The sequence below is a fragment of the Zerene cesonia genome, chromosome 11 (genome assembly GCF_012273895.1).
Source record: "Zerene cesonia ecotype Mississippi chromosome 11, Zerene_cesonia_1.1, whole genome shotgun sequence".
NCBI classification, from domain to species: Eukaryota; Metazoa; Arthropoda; class Insecta; order Lepidoptera; family Pieridae; genus Zerene; species Zerene cesonia.
Genome location: NC_052112.1, coordinates 9740795 through 9759428, shown reverse-complemented (window position 1 = coordinate 9759428; position 18634 = coordinate 9740795). Strand labels below are relative to the sequence as shown.

The 18634-nt window shown below is 31.8% G+C and overlaps 1 protein-coding gene across 1 annotated transcript in view; it reads left to right on the top strand.

The window, feature by feature from the left end:
- The first annotated feature begins 2189 nt into the window (after positions 1-2189).
- Positions 2190-18634, top strand: part of LOC119830462 (neuroligin-4, Y-linked-like) — a 60780-nt gene continuing 44335 nt past the window's right edge. The window contains exon 1 of the mRNA XM_038353491.1: positions 2190-2384. The gene's annotated coding sequence lies outside the window, so the exon portion shown is untranslated. The remainder of the gene's footprint in view (positions 2385-18634) is intronic.

Genomic DNA, 18634 nt, shown 5'->3' with positions numbered 1-18634 from the left:
TTTCGCATTTGTAATATTAGTAGGATTAGTAGGATTCAGTAGATTTGAGAACAGATAACTATTTTGATATATTTGAACCCAAAATGATATTTATATAAGTAATACCAAACAGGTCATTTATAAATTTTCAAAAAATTAAAAGAACAAAATACGGAATTTGCATTGCAAATATGCCTTTCATGATGTATTTGTTTCGTTTCTAAATTTTTCAAATGAGCGAGGAAAAATGTTGGAAATCCGTTCATTAAGACAGCAACAACTGTTATTATTCGAAACTGGTTAATTTCAAGCTAAATCTATAGAAATAATATAAAGCTGAAGAGTCTGAACGTTTTAATCTCTGGAAATACTGGTCCATTGATTGACGAAGTCACTTTTTTACAATTTACGATGTGGGCGATACCGCGAGGCATAGCTAGTTTATTATAACAATTCTGAAAGTCAGCAATTTATTTAAAAATCTGTTTTATTATTCAGCCCAAATATCCTTGAATGAAATGAATGTTTTGCGATAATAATTCGAGAAAACTGAATTTTCTCCAACTTAGATAAACACTTAGCTAAGTTACCGTATTCATTCTAGAAAGTTCTGAAAACTAAAAGCCTTGAGAAGTTTTAAATGAAGGCTAAATGATGGATAATTTACAATACCCTTTTGCCTGTAGTTCTTTGCTAACATCGACTTAAGTTATGGATCGATACTCGGTTGTATAGAGTTTTGTAATAATGACAAAATGTATGGATTCAATATTGACACTATGTAATATTATGTTTATACAATATTGTTTGTAAATATATTTTAATGGTTAGTATCATTCGCTGTGAATATCGTTTAAATACTTTATTAATCGACTTCAAAAAAGTTTCAAGTTAAGTTTTAATTTGAAAGCTGATGTGTGCGTCCATTTAATTGGTGAAGTTATGAAATATTGAAGGCAATTTTAGGTTTTTTTTTAAACAATTTCTTTTGTTTTAATATTTCCTTCACTATTATAGCTTTAAGTAAAAAGTAAAAATAACTCAAAGATTAGTTATAATATGTCATCCTTTGTAATGCATATATTTCAATAAAGGGGAATATCTGAAAACTTCAATATAGGTCTCTCATAGCAGCAACAACGTCTAAAAAAAGCTGGAACGCAGACCTTACTCTAAACAACCTTTCATCGATGCTCTGCTTAGAACAAACAGCTTTAAAAAACGTTGACAGCGCTCAGTGAATATCAAAACACACACGCCAACATTGACTAGAAATGCAATACATGCGTTCAGTGTGTGCGTAAAATATTTGTATGAAAGATCGTATATCGGTTTAGAATTGTGCGTGTGTACGTGGAATGTGCGATACATACGTCACAATTGTTTATGTGTGCAGAATACTCTTGTAGCTGCGTTGGGGTGTGTTCTGTTCATCTGTAGGGCGATTTGCGCATGCGTTATTAAAGCCGGTTATGTAGAGATTCTATGATTTAGAAAGTCGTTGAAAACTTTCAGTGCGACTATCCGATTATTTAACGTTGTATTTTTTAATTCGAATTTCGAATAACGATTGTAGATGTGTGTCACGTTCGGTGATCGAACGAGAAATAACACAAAATATTTTGAGTCTTATTTCAATTGTAAGATAGTATTAATTTCACTATTACAAAAATGTATATTCATCCCGATTTATGAACCTTAGTCCATACACAATTTTTAAACCTCGTCGTAATAGTGTAGATATGTTTATCATATCATAATTCATAAATGTATTTTATAAAATAAACTTGTATGTCTTTTCGACAATAATACCTACAATACGATAAAACAAACGTGTCATATAAAATTTTATTCATTATAATTTTAAATGTACTAATAAACAATATAAATACATTACGATACAAAAAAAAAAAGTAAAATAAATTGTTATTCTTACCCAATGTATTTAAAGATAGAACAAAACGATTTAAACATAAATATAACCCTTCATAAATTTGTTTAGATATCCGAATGCAAATTATAAGCAAACCGTTACGTGGTCACACTACGCAGCCTCCAGTACCGAAGAGTTTTCATATTGACCTATACGTAATACGAATACTCCACGCTTTCAGGACGCTAGAGCGGGACAGCCTACCTGCCGAGCCTTAAACGTCATACTGAGTGAACGAGCTGGAGATATTCTGAAAAGGGACCGGGTTCACACTGTTCAGTTAGCACCAAAACCATCCGATGGAACGTCGCGTTTGTTGATATAAAAAAATACACGCGAGTGAATAAACATTACACAGATTAAATGAGAGTGCTGTGATTTTGTACTAAAGATATCAGTATAAAAACGCCAGTGCATAAGTTTGTGTGCAGTGTATGTCAGTGGTTCGAGCGTTTGGAGTTGTTTGTATGATGTGAGTAATTTGGCAGTTACGCGGCCAACGTTTGAAAATGGAATGTTTTAATAAATGTTCTAGAATCGAACGTTCATAATCGAATTTATTTGACGTTGGACGCAATTTATTCGGATTTATCAATGCTATTGTGGTTTCTCAACGAAATTTATTAAAAACCCGCGGTTATATATTTTAATAACTGTATGCTACTGTACGATTTCATCGTTCTAATACATAAAAGAAACATTATTAAATTTTGTATTGCCAATTTTTATGCATAAAATATACAAGTGAGATTATTATACAGGTACTATAAGCCCAACATTTGAATCAAAATTGAACCACGCAAACAATATTCCAGTCTTATTTAAATACAAATATTAATTCATAGGTTAATTTAATTAAAGTTACTTAGGATATTTGTTCAAATGTATGTACAAAAAGTGATTCATATAATTTTCGGATTTGTTATATTTTTGGCTGTTTAATATGTTTAGAGCTGATTTAATAGTAGGATTAAAGGAAATATAAAAAAAAAAATACACAGCGTCAAATTATGGAAGTATACATTTTTGTTTAAGTATTAATGATATTCATAAATACGCTTTGAACCAATATTACTTTTGACTTTTGATACTACTGAAACTGTGAAGAAAATTTCTCAAATTTACGAAGTACTGTAATACCTTAATTTTCGTATGTTGGTTTTAAATAATTGAAAAATTTAAGGAAAAAACAATTCTATCTAGATGCGGAATTGAACCCTCATCATTATATCTAACAAAAAATCTCTCGTCTCCTTTGACGGCAGCTACAATACTGCTTATATTAAATACTAAATATAAACTTCCTCGTTATTTTCTATTATATTGTCCTAATAATAAATCAAAAAGTTTCTATAACATGAATATATTGCTCTTCGCAAACATTATTGATCTTTTACCGCATAAGTTTTATTTTATAAATATGATCACGGTGGTATTTTTCGTGAGAGACGAGCACGCTGTGGCACGAATTATATCCAACTCGGACCGTGTGGTATCCATACCTCACAGAAAGCTTGTTTCGTGTGATAACTATGGGATTTGGATCCTTTTTGTAACCATTTTCTCGTCAACTCTTTTCTCATCACTTATTACTTAGTGAATTTGTAGGCAGCAGCGTTGCAGACACATTTGAAAAATTTCATGAGGATGCTACCTATGACCTACCAGCTCGATGGCATGCTCAGACCTAAAAAAATATATTAAAAAATATATACAAATGAGGCTTTCATTTTTAGTGCTATGGCATTGAAATGCTTTATACATGAGAAATTTTGAAAGAATAGAGAATCACCCTAAATATTTCCTACTTACTTAAATAAGGTACGGTAATAGAATATTAAATAGATGTATCTGTTTCATTTACTAAACATGTGCAAAATCTGATTCTAATATGTCAAGTATATTATATGTTCATGATGAAATTAATAAAAACGAATGTGCATCTTACACGTGTTTATAATTTCGCCCATGTGTAATTGACTAATTCAAAAATGTCGCTGGATACAGTTACTAAAAACGTATTCAGCCTAACGTTTATATATTCAAGTTCTTAAGAAACACGGGAAGGTATCCATACTATTAGTACAAGTGTATGTGTTTCAGCCTTTGCTCGGTATTTAGACGCCTAGCAGGTTGTCCGTAAAGCGAAACAGGTGTGAAATACAGTCGCCCCAAAACCCTGAAAGGAATTCGGGAACCTTGCAATTTAAAGCGCCGAGACATTTTGAGCTCTACGCAAATAGTCATAACGTTGCTATTTAGTCCCAACCTCGTTCTTACTAATGGTTAACCTGCGTGAGCTATTCAAATTTCTAGTTCTATATCAAGTCTATAAAAATTAATTGAGAAAAAAAAGTGAGATGTGAATGAAACTATCAGACTCAGATCATAGTATTTTTACGTTGAATTTTATTTCAATTCGCTTTTTGTTTAGGGGCGAAAGATAAACATATATATATATATCTCATATCAATGCAATGTACCAAGGAAATATCATTTTATCCCTTTGCAATTTTGGCGGCTAACCTCGTTCATTTCAGTACCTACAGTTGAATTAATAACAATACTCCCAAATCCTTAAGCCTGAATAAGATTAATAAGCCCCATTGTTATAGAATTTCAAGCATAAAATGTCTTAAAATCGAGTATTGTTTGATTTGTTCAGATACTAGGTTTCTAACACGAAATACTATTTATTATTATGGTTCAATGGGGAGCTATTTCCAAAGATTCAAATTCGGGTATTGTTCGTTATATAATGATCTCGACGCGACCCTTCAGTGGAATATAAATGAAGTTGACGTTGCCTTCAGTATTATAGATATGAATCTTTGAAGATAAACAATTATAACGAAGCCGTAATATATTCTTAAAGCTGCTAAAGTTCTGGACAACTTTTGTTGGTTTCTGAGGCGTGGTTGTGTTACTTTGTATACATTATATGTAAATTGTTATATAATAACAAAGAGGATATCCATTTGTATACAACAAAAGCTATTTTAATAACTACACTAATGTCAACTATATAATCCTTCTGACTACACACAGATGTTAACTGTTAACATGGCATCACAAGACAAAACTGACAAAATATACAAGGCAGGCGATTTTTGCAAAATTCACATCATAATGACAGTACTCAAATTTTATCACCCTCAAAGTTGAGCAGAGTAATCATTAATCTTGCGCCATTTAATCATCAATGTTGTTGAAAGATTGAAACCTAAGATTCAGAAATTGTGAATGATAGTACATTATGAAAATTCTGACTTTTAGACCCGTGGGAAGACTGTAGGAGTCAGACCAGCTTATAACTAAGTTAAGGTGTATAAATTAATGTGGGCTTACTTAGAAATATATTAATGTTGAAATGGATTCCTGTTAACTTGTTTGCTAACAGACATATTTCTGAGAACGTCTCGTAACTAACCTAACAATAATAATTGGTATACCAAAAAATCTGGCTGAACACATGAAAACATTTATAAATATATTTTTCTTTCATTATTGTCTTTGAAATTCCTTATTACTAGGATTACCGAATGATTTTGAGGACTTTAAAAATAATTGTGGCTCAAGTAAAATGAACAGGAAAAAGTTTTTTGGTAAGAAGACATTATTTTTATTAATTTTTCACGTAATATATATTAACTGCCAATCTCATATATATAAAGAATCTAACGACATTAACTCGTATATCTAACTATACACAGCGTGCTAAAAAATGCATATACACACATACGAAAAGTGGAAAAGTTACTCTGATAGCGCGTAAAACATAGCTAACAGGCGCACGCCCGTATCCTTTTCCTTTTCCCAGTCCTTTATTTCTCTGCAATCCTTTCTCTATCCCATTCTTAATTTTTAAAGTCGGCAATTTATTTGTAGTTGTGGTAATATTGCAAAGGGATCTTATGCCTCTGCAATTATTTATGAGCGATGGTAGGACTTCCCATCAAGTGACCTATAAACTCCATTGCCGACGATAACATAGAATATAATAATAGTAATAAAACATAACACTTTTTCATAATGAGGACCAAATTTTATGAAGGTCAGAGGTATATTTCATGACATTTATTGTCAGTTAATAAAGACGCTGAGTTGGGTTTATCCCAATCCGCGTGTAATAAGATGAAGGATAATTGGCTTGAATACATGCGTTAAAATATGTTTTTCCATGTAAAAGATTCCTTTAATGGTATGGTAATGAAATACATGTTACGCTCGAAAGGGAAAATCCTAGTTATTTTTAAACGTGTATCCGACCCTTATTTTATTTGTTAGAAAAGTTTATGTGTGGTACTAGTGACAATAATTTACTGTGAAAACGGGTTAAAAGTTATCTTTATATCAAAAAATATGTTATTATGAAATATATCTACATTATATAACAAGGAAACTTTTGTATGTTTGTAGCGTTTTCATGCAAAAACGACTGGATCGATTTCATAAATTATTCACTTTTTGTATGTTGCAACTTCAGCGAGTGATATAGGCTATATAATATGTATAACGGGCGAAGCCAGGGTGAATAATATTATATAAATTTGTAAATTTGCCATAATTTTTGCAGAATTCGCCATAGAAACTGCTTTCTGAGTTTCTATCTTACAGTATTAAAAAAAAAATTGTCAATTTTGGTAGAAAACTTCGCGATCCTAAAACACCAACCTTCTACTAGTACAAAACAATATCTCGAACATCAGTAGCACTGAGGGATTCGGAACTTCCAAATCAATCATTACTCTGACGAAGTGACACTCAATAGCAAGAGTCCAAGGTCGCCTGAATGACGATTTGAGTTGATTTACAGATAGTTACCCTTCGAACAATGGCGGCACTGTCAAAGCAATTTTAAGCCGTCCCAAATTTCTATTGACACCCTATCCACCATCACTAATTCCAATTTAAGGTGAATTATCCAATTTCAACGTTTATGGGTACAGTTTGCTTTCTAATTTGTCTGTTTGTGACACGTGGTGAAATTTAGTTTGTCATTGCGTTAGGTTTTTATGGTACGTAAAATATGGGGGTACAGTTAATGCTATGAAGTCATTTTGAGTTGTCTCAAATTGTATTTAAACATCCTAGGTGAAGTGTTTTAAGGATACTTATAACCGAAAGAGGCGGTGTAGAATGGTCCGTGAGTTTTTAATGTATGGATCTGCAGGGCAAAGAATATATCGAGATAAGGATCGGTTAAATACTCGTAGATGTGAATGCAATTTAGATAAGTATCAATCATTAGTTTGAAAAGAGCATATCTGATACTTTTTAACACGATTCGTATTTAGTGATCTGAATGTTCTTAATATAAATGAATTCATTACTTTCATATAATTTGCGTGCTATTTTTTATAGCTTTATGAACGGTAAGGATGCTATTATATATGACAAAGTATTAAACTAACATAATGTTGTCAAATGAATAATTATTCAACTTAATCTCTCACACTTCTAATTCTTGTATCATTTAAACTTTGGCAATTAGCCATTGAGTTGGTATGAACCTGAAGGCATGCTTAGGATGCCTATTTGAAAACATTGAGTTTGGACTGGTAGGGCTGATGTAGGCTGTTACTCGATCCTTAATTCGACATAACCGCGGTTCTTTGCTATGGGTATCTATGCAAGATTTCCCCACTTACAAAAATAAGGTTCCCCAATGGAAGGTGTGTTTCTTGTCTTTGTTCTTGTAATATTATTTGTTCTTTAATATGACATCGCTTCTATTTTTGTGTAAATTGCCTTAAAAGTATAAAAATATATTCATAAGTTAATTTAGCAAAAGCATCATGTGTAATATCTGAGGCACTCACGACACGCACCTTTAGATATTTGCTTAAATATATGAGAACTTTTTTGCTTACGACTCTTTTTATTTTTCTAACATGTGTATTGGTTGCCTGACTTGGTAATAACACTGGCTTTTGTTCTAAATTTAAATTTTGTGTTTAACTTTTTTCTTATTTTATATATTCTGTTGTGATAAACGGAAACACAAGTAAAAATCTTGAGCTAATTGTTAACTCCAAATACAAAAACTGTCCTTACAAAAGTTTGTTTTATATAATATAAATTTAATATAAGACCTTTATAAATAATATTATAATCGGGATTCTCGACAAATATGATGGTTTATAGAACTTTCAGACTATGATATTGGTCTTTATCTAAACATATAACAAAGCAATAAACAGACCATTTCACCATACTTTAAACACTCCTGTTTTGTCCTTATTACAATATGGACCACAAAAGTATGTTTAGTATTATTTTTTTCTATTTGTCTGATTATATATCTATCTCATACACATTCTCACTCATACGTCTGCAAATGCGTTGTCCGGTATAAGTGGTAAGAGACAAGGAAAAATTTGACGATAGGAAAGATGGAATGGACTAGAAAGGGTGAGGAAAATGAAATTCCGAAATACGTTGAGAAGATAAACTACGTATATATTATTGATATGTACATATAAGCGCCCCTTGTTTTACGAGACTATCAATAAAATCTAATTGCTTTGTCTATACTTCCATACCTATATACACCTCTGCAGCCCAATTACGATCCCATGGTGTAGTCCGATATAAATTGAACGGATCCATCCTGACCTAATTAGAATATCCCATAAGGGCCGGAATTACCCGTCCTTCCTGAGAATTTTTAGGGTACCGTAATGCAGAGTTACCCTTATACTGTTGGGCTTAATTAAAACTAATATAGAGAGCTATATATATGATCTTTGTAGTTTATAATCAATTAGCTATCCGCGTACATAACGGTAGGCCGGTAGTGATAGAAATAGCCAATATGTCTATTCTATCAATTTTCTGACCAGAAAACTGTCCTTTCTATGAACAAGAAACTAGCTGTGATACGCGGTTTTAACCGCGTAGTGCCTAATGTTATATAGCCCGAAGCCTTCTTCAATAAATGGGCTATCTAACACTGAGATAAATATTTCAAATCGGACCAGAACTTCATGAGATTAGCGCGTTCAAACAAACATACTCTTCAGCTTTATATTAGTATACGGAGCCCGCGGCCTACTAGATTTAGATTGCAAATATGCTCGCATTCATGTACAGTCAGTTAGCTATTCATATTTTTCAATGAATATTAATTTTGAAGGTGCAAAAGTGTTTTATTAATTTATTTATTACGGTTAAGTATGCATATGTTAAAATAACATCATCTTTGTGTGAGTGAAAGGCTTAAATTAATGTTTGTTTTGCAATTATGTTTTTTATGTCATAGCCGATAAAGAATCTGGCCGGACACCTGATGGTTAACGTACTCTGGGGATTGTACCACACCAATGGGAACTGGTCCAAATTTACCAAGCTTTCACAGTCCTTCCTAGACTTTCACATTCTAGATATATAAAAATAAGTATCAATTAATAAATTTATAGAATTACTAGCTGCGCCCCGCGGTTTCACCCGCATAAGTCCGTATCCCGTAGGAATATCGGTATAAAAAGTTGCCTATATGTTGTTCCAGTTGTCCAGCTGTCTACGTACCAATTTCATTGCAATCGGTTCTGTAGTTTTTGCGTGAAAGAACAACAAACACACACATCCTTACAAACTTTCGCATTTATAATATTAGTAGGATAATTACTAACAAAAAATCATGTCTTTCATCTAACTGTACTGTATGTGTATTTAAATAAATTTTTATTTAAATATAAATTTTTATTTTTAATATTTCTAAGTAACTCTTATCGCAAGTAAAAAACTAGTAAACATTTTTTATAATTTTGTAGAATCTTATAAATCTTATCATGATAAGTTTGTTTCTACATCATAAAGTTTAAGCGACCAATGATATGGGCTGTTAATTATAAAAATCTTAAATTAGGATAAGGTAATTCTCATTTATTTAAATCACATGGCATAAACAAAGTAGCTTTCTCTGTCCCTATGTCCAAAGAGACGTAGGTAAGTATACCTTTGTATACTTATATTTTTAAGACTACGCAACGGATATTGATAAGTTTTTTTTAATAGATAGAGTGATTCAAGAAGAACCCTTATATATAAACATCTATAAAACTACCCTGAATTTATCGCGTGCGAAGCCACGAGCAAAACCTAGTAGTTAATAAAATGAACTAGTAATCTGAAACCGAATTAGCAGTTCTTCACATTCTGAAAGCGTAAATCAATTTTGTTATTTACACAAGCTCGGTAAATCCTGACGTGAAAGTATCTTAATGGTTTCTGCAAATAGTCTGTATTATATCAACTTGATTAATGAATTAAGGACTTTTGCTTTGCCATAAAACAATTTTTTTTATATTTCCAAACTGCATTCAATGTTACTATTATTATAAACGCGAAAAAAGTTGCCTATATGTTATTCCAGTTGTCCAGCTGTCTACGTACCAAATTTCATTGCAATCGGTTCAGTACTTTTTGCGTGAAAGAGCAACAAACACACACACATCCTTACAAACTTTCGCATTTATAATATTAGTAGGATTCTGGATTAGCACGTCGGCTACTTTTCACCTCCACCAGCACCTCTAGTAGCAAGCGTGTGACATCGCGTTCTTATATCGTTTTTGCAAAAAGGTCACGATGCCCCTACGGAGAATGTACCACTCCGATATTTAAAATGAAAAATAGCATCAATTTCCTACTAAAAACAAAAAAAAAACACGTCAAACAATTGAAAACCCACGGATTTATAGAGAAACCAAACCACAAAAAGAAAATAAGCTTGATTTTGTAATCATAATCGTAAAAAACTTCGCGTTCACGAGACGAAGTCTGTTGCTTGAATTAGTTTGAATAATTAGTAGAAGAAGCAACCTGTGCTAATACAAAAAAAAAACAATAAAGTAAATTTATTATACCAGTGCTTACTTTGTCAAATGGAGTTTCGTAATTATTTAATTAACTGGGTTTTTATACGCGCAAAGAAAAAAAGCCTAAATCATTCGCAACCAGAATAAACAAAGTCGATTCTGTTAGACAACTAGAAGATTCATAAAATTTTAATGTATTTAAATAATTTTTTCGTACACAAACGGAGTCCGAAAGAGCAGTCAGTGAAGGAGAAAAAAATTATTATGATTAAATGAATACATTCCGAATTCATCCGCTCATTAGAATTATGAAAAGTACAACTGGGAAAAATTACATTTTAATTTATTCGGACAGATCCTCTTTCATGATATTAATTTGAGACACGGTCCATGATTAATAAAACGTATTTATACAGGCCCTTGTAATGTAGTGTGTAGACTTTATTAGATTCTTTAGATTATTATAGTATTGCGCATTTACCTATCATCTGCTATATTATATTTAGATGGTATATTTCAATCTACATTCATTCTTAGTAACTGTTGTTATGGGTGCATCGTTTAAACATCCCTTCTAAATATTATTATTGCGAAACAAACTCTATCTGTTTGAATTTTCTTTACGCCTAAACCATTAAAGATATTTTTTAAACTAATTTGGTGAAATATTTATTAATAATTTTGTAAATTGGTTTGTATATTGAAGGAAATGTAAGCTTATAACAAAATCTCTTAATATCTTTTTATATTTCACTTTTCCAAGAATATAACAACAATATATCACACGTGTCCAATAACAATCTCCTTTTACGCAGTAATTTTATTTATTAAAAGTTAACTCCCAGCAAAAAATTTTAATCCCCATTTTAAATTCCTAGCTTATTCTATTTGCAATTGAATGAGCCAGCAATTAAACACTACGATTTATCGCTAACAAAACAATATATCACGATTTGGCCTCAAATATTTGCGCAGATGTTTGACGAATAATCGTTTCAGCAAATAATGAAAACGGCATATACATTTTCGAGTGGAAAGACGAAAAGTCGAACGTTTAGTTTGAAAGCGACGATTTCGGCAATTATGCACGCATTTGATTGCCCCATTTTTTATAGTTTTAATCTGTTTTTATTTTATTTCCTATTTTTGTTTGTCTCTTGCTATTCGAACTCAAGTATTCGACTACTAGCAAAGCAATAACTTATAATTTTATGTGTAACTGGACGCTCGTCCTGGCTCCGCCGGGATATCAAGATTCTTGTTTTATCCCAAGGTACCATTTAATCGGAATAAAAAGTATCCTATCACCCAATTTAGCTCATACCCTGTCGGTATACCAAATTTCATCAAAATCCGTTCAGTAGTTTCAGCATGATTGACGGACAAATATCCAAAGAAACAAATTTTCACATTTATAGTATTAGTGTGATTACATTAATCTATTAATTATCAAACTCTATCGCCGTAGTGAGGTTTGATATAAACTAGGTTGTATTAACAGTTAAGTTTAGTAGGTATATAAAATGTTGTACAAATTGTTTTAAACATATGATATCTCATTGTGATAAGGCCATAAAAATATGACCTAGATATCGTAATAAATCTCAATTTTAATAGCAGAAGTTTTGACCGGATAACTTTTTTATATTCTCTCACAAAATATTGTTTCAGAATGCTTATTATATCTCACGAGACCAATTTTTATTATTAGCCTTCATTTGCTAAATTCTTAATATAAAAACTCTTGTTTTCGAATACACTGAAACAAGCATCCACTCAAATAAACTTTATGTATACTATATACTATATACTATATACTGTATACTATATACAATATACTATATACTATACTATATGTATAAAATATTCAAGCATAATTTTTTATGTAAAGCCACCAACTTTCAATCCATTTCGCCAGCGTAATCAAAAGAAATTCCTACGGAATTGAGATGTCCCCCTGACTATCCCCAGATATAATAACCTTATCACAAAGTGGCTCAGTTGAGATGCGAAAGAAAGATATGCCAACAAATAAACACAATCATATATTTAATATAAGTTTTATAGATTTTGGTAGGTGCTACCTTGGTGGAAAAAAATACATAGGTAATATAAATCCATACAGTTTTTAGCGAATAAACTACTAAAACGATTTCAAAAATCAGCACAATACTTATCTTTTTTTCTACATAGGCCATTTTATTTCAGTGTTATCCCGGTTGAAACAGAGCGAAGCCAGATTAGCGTCTAGTGTATATAGTTACACAGTCTTCTGTCTCGCCCCATTAAAAGCGCAGCTTGTAAAACATGCCATTAGCCCTTAATTTTCAATTTTCAACCCTATCGCGAGGCCATAACATACATTTTATGAAGATTTATGTGTACAAAAACTACGTAAATATTTGTCAAGGGGATTAAGTTTCGTTGCGTGTTGAACACCAGTAAATCGCATTGTAACCCAACTATTTCCTTTACAATCATTTAAATACTACCATTCTTATATTATTCATTCAAATGTTTGTTCAAACGAGATTGTAATAGCGCTAATTTTGATATAATGAGACTGCATTAGGGCTGGCGCTCGCAGTTAACATAACATTTTGTTAAATCTAGAAGAGAGTTTGCGATACCAAGTAAATATATTTACGATGACTTTGAGAGAAATTTAGTTATGGACGAATTTAATTAAAAGAAGGTTAAAATATAAAGAATATTTTTCATTTTATGCTATGTAAATTAATTTATTGTTAAATAGCAGTGTTTTATTTGAAAATAAAACACATGTTAAATAATTACTTATATTTGAAGCTTAAAAGATTGAGAAAGGCGTTAGATTTCCGCTCAGATTTTCTCTCTCTTTTAGTTTTGCATACATCTTTCTCTCTCGCACACCCCGCCAGGTGCCGCGGCGCACAATAATGTGAAGAATTAAGAATTTAGAATTTATAACAATTTGCATTCCACAGTAAAGAGTTTAATCTATTTATTACTCTACGTAGATTATTAAATCGACCCTATTATGTGGTGAATCACTGCAGTTACATAATAAGTTCTTAAGTATATAAATACGATTTGGATAACATCTATTCAATTGTTTTTTTGACGTGTCACTCTTTCGCAGTTGGTTAACAAAACTTTGTATATTGCTTCCAGGTCAAATTGGATGTTTCTGCTTCATTTTTATTGTTATTATTTTTTGTTCCAACGACTCGTGTACTCAGTACATTGAATTCGCGCCATTTTGTTTTTTATTGTGTAGCGGCATTGTCTAAAAATAGTCGGCCCATTTCACCATTGTTTCGGGACATCCTATTTACAATCTAGATTTCGGTTGAATGACTGAAAATGAACTACATTTTTAGCTATTTGCTTTACACGTTTTTGTTGTTTGTTATAAAATGTTTTCGTCATAACTCGGTCGGGATAATCTGTGTCAAAATAATCACGTTTAAATAGTTTTTTGTGAAAATGCGAAACAATGTTTTAAAAGGTATTATGTATTCTTGAATTATTTGCTTTTTTTGGTAGAAATGTGCGCGACATTTAACGTAATAGCGTAGAAGTTTGCAAAGGCTACAGTTTCTTCTATATATACCTACTAATAGTGATTGACTAGTAATAGATTAGTAACCATTAGTATGAGACTTGTTAATTTTAAATTCAAAATATAATCAATATATTTAATATAACCATAATTGGTTTTAGAATGATAATGAACACTCGCAACACAAAAACTCCCAAAACAAAATCAGAACATTACGTCCCTCCGAATGATTACCCAAAAATCTTCCTCGAAACGAATTACCACATTAAACTGATATCCGACCGTTGCATAACCTTATCCGGCTATCCATTAAGAGCCTAAAATCTATCCCCGTCGATACCAAAATGGTCTCCCATTAATATAGAGAGTCGTTAAGCTACGGGCTCGTAGGATAGTTTTTCACAGCACAGATTTCCGAAACAAAAACGATAAACCTTGTTACGGATTTTTTACATGACTGTACCAAGTTACGTTTTTGCGCGACTGTACCGGCTGTTGTCTTATGGATTTTACGGATGTAGTTTTAAAGATTCATGGTTTTGGGCTCGATTGTTCTGAAACGTCACACGACGGGTGTGCTATTGAATGGGACTTTATTCGATACACTATGATTCATCTTTGCTCTAGTTGGCTTAGCAAGTTTTGTATGAAAAAATACGAAGAATTATAGGACCGAATAAATTGTAATAACTTTAACTGTGAAATTGAAGAAAATTATGATATCAGTAATGAAAATTTTGTATAGTTCTTAAGATTAATGACTGTAAAATTAATTTATTTAATATTAACTTTTTGTAAAGGCATCTTAATTTATATAATTATAGGACATAGTAATGTTTTGTTGTTCCAAATTATACCTCTTTAACCGACTTCCAAAAACGAAAGAGGAGGTTATATGTTTGTATGTGTTTATATTACTGTTCTACTTTATTAATTGAAAGATAAATTGAGATTTTAAATTCATGTAATAAAGGGAGCAATATACGAATAATATTTACTTAAATATAACTAATTCCACATTTTACAACAATAACATGTAAGTAACGTTTTTTCTTTAGAAATTACTGAATGTGTAAAATAGATTTCCATTCGAAATTTAAAATTCAAATTGAGATTTACGAAATAGAAGCGTTTATTGTTATGCTTCGTTTTAGATTCATTTTCATTTGGGCATGAATATGATAATGTTTTTACATCGCTATAATATTTATTAAGGATCGTACCATAATATAATGGAGCTATTGTTTCATCGTATTAGCCGTTTTAGAGTGGTGGGTTTGAGGTTTTGTATATGAAACATAATTGTTAGAAAAATTGTTGAATTTTAATAGTATTTACTACTTTGTTAGAATGGGCTAAGCTGTTTCAACTGATGGTAAGTAATCACCACCGCCTATGAGTCGCAGTGGTAGGGTCTCTGCAAATGCGTAACCCACTTTTAAAGGATAAGGGATAAGGTTATAATAGAAGGGACTAAAGAATCGGACTAGCAAGTGTGAGGAAAAATATATGGGAGATATAAGCCCCGGCTCACTGACTGAAGTCTTGATAATTTTGACACTGATTTTAAAAGTGGCTATGCCAACCTACCCACGATTAATGTCGTGGATTTTGGTCCGAATTCTAATAATAGGCCGGTGTTCCTGCAGTGGGAATAACTATCTATGATGATGGTGATGATTGCCTATAATAACGATAAAATAATATGAATAAACAAAATAAAAATATTGCTGATATTCTTTGCTCTAAGGCTATGTTTTCAACAAAAGCAATATTATAGGCTGCATTAATTACGTAATATGTATATACGTTTATACGTTTTCTTACTCTTATGTAACATCACAATAAAACAGAAAAAAATAAACTACAAAATAAAACAGAAAAACAATTTCCAATTTGGAAAAAGAATCGACCGTAGGGCGTTACCTCAAATATAGACTTAAATAAAACCCCAGTCGACACAATTTTAATTGACTCGCTCGCGAAAAATCTTCAAAATGTACCACAAGATTTGTCATTTCGCTGAGTAAAGCGAATCAAGGATCGCGAATCGCTTTTACTATTTGAACCTCGAATTAGAGTACTAAATTTAATAACTACGTGACGAGCTCGAGACGATTTGCGCATTACATTACGCAGTCTGTAGGCACTGAGGAATGTTGACGCCTTTAAATAATCTTTAAGCAAACTATTTAAATACGCTTGATGGTTTTCGAGTTTGTTGGCTTTGTAACCGACTTCAAAAGAGGAACTGATCGAGGACCTAGTCAAAGCGCGATTGTGTTTTTTATGTCGTCAGATCTTCTGTGGTTAAATGCTTTTATGGTGTTTTTACACGCTTTTTATTAGCTTCACCTGTATGTTTGTTTGTTTGTATGTTTGTTTGTTTGTATGTTTGTTTGTTTGTAACTGACTTCTTTGGGCGCGATTTTGACCCACTTTAAACGGCCAGATTTCGTTCAAACTTTGTAGATTTATTGAGGACCGATGACAATACACTAATTTGATAAAATTATTCCAGTTTTCAATTTGCAAAATATGATTTTTGTTAAAGCGTGTTTTATAGTTTTTTTAAACTATTATATTTTATTATTATCAAACTAGCTGTCCGCCCCGGATTTGTACACATATATAAGCAAAAACAATCAGGGATCAGGTTAATATCCAACGGCGAATGATTTAAAAGAATCGATCACGTTGTTCCTGAGATAAACACGTTCGAACGAACACACTGTTCTGCATTATATTAGCATAGACGTAGCATAGCATAGATAGAGCGCTTGTCAAGTGGTCCCATTTAAATATTTATCAAAATCTGGTTTTCTTGAATTTTGCTTTTATAATCTGAGTCTAATTTACTTTGACTGTAAAACTACTCGAAATTGGTTATTTTTAAAAACTGTTTATCCATGTTAGCACTTCTGACGGTTTAGAATCGAGTGGTGTTAACGTTTTTAAGAAATTTCTTTTGTAAGCGATTCTTGAGAGGCTTTATATATTAAGTGGAATATCAGGGGTTGAGATGTTTAGATTTTTAATATATTTTGGAGATGTAAAAGGGTAAATTATTTAATCGACGTGCAATAAATAGATAATAACAGGTACAATCAATGTGATAATCCTACTAATATTATAATTGCGAAAGTTTGTAAGGATGTGTGTGTGTTTGTTACTCTTTACTTACTGAATCGATTGCAATGAAATTTGGTACGTAGACAGCTGGACTACTGGAATAACATATAGGCAACTTTTTATCCCGGTATTCCTACGGGATACGGACTTATGCGGGTGAAACCGCGGGGCGCAGATAGTTATTAATATTTCTAAGTACAGGTTAGGCGAGTTTTTTTGAGAATTTTTCAGAAGTTTTAATTAAAAAGTGATTTATTATAAATATACTACATTTTTACTTCTTGTTAAAACCATTTCAGGATATTAAATTATTATAGTAGGCTACATTCACTTATTTCAATAATTTAAATTAAATGCATTAAATAGGCTGAATAAATTGTTATATCATTCTTTTATTAAGACTTTTTATTAAAAGATTTACATTTTCCCATTATTAAAGAAACGCCAGTTTATAAAAACATTTCTTCGACCTCACCATTTAAGACAAATGCCATCCGATCTCTTAAAGTAAACAACAAAAATATTAAAATAACCTTTATTACTTACTTATACAATCCGACCTAAGAACGGTCTTTAAGACCCATTCAAAGAGCGTACCATATCTTTTTACGATATCACACGCGTATGGGAAAACAATCCATATTTACCTTTTCCATTTAGAGGCAATCTCGTGCGATTGCTGGAACGCAATTAGGCCTAAAATTGTTTCCTTTTCATGTCCTCAAATAGGAAATGGGAGGACGCAATTTGGAGCTATTAACTTCCTCTTAGATTCTCTTTATTATAGGAAACTTGATCGCTGAAACACTGATCGTCGTATGCTATCAACATTTGTATATTTTTGTTAGAATATTATGTGTAATGTTACGATTACTCCATTACCTTATTGGCTCCCATCAGGAGGAATAGGAATATGCTACACTGGGAACATATGTTAACAATTTATTTTTTTAATAACAAAAATAAATCTTTATAAATATGTTTAATTTAGCAGGAAAAAGCTTTTGTATGTTACTATTATTTTCATAGCCTTCACTCAGAGATGAAATCCAAAGGTGCAACAATTTTTGGAATTTGACCTTCCAAACAAACATACAAATTTGTATTATTAATATAGATAATAATTCAAAGACAGAGGAATTATTTTGGGAGTGTGGGATTGTGGGAGTCGAGCACGCTTCGGCACGAATTGGGCCAGCTCGCACCGGGGAAGTACCACACCCC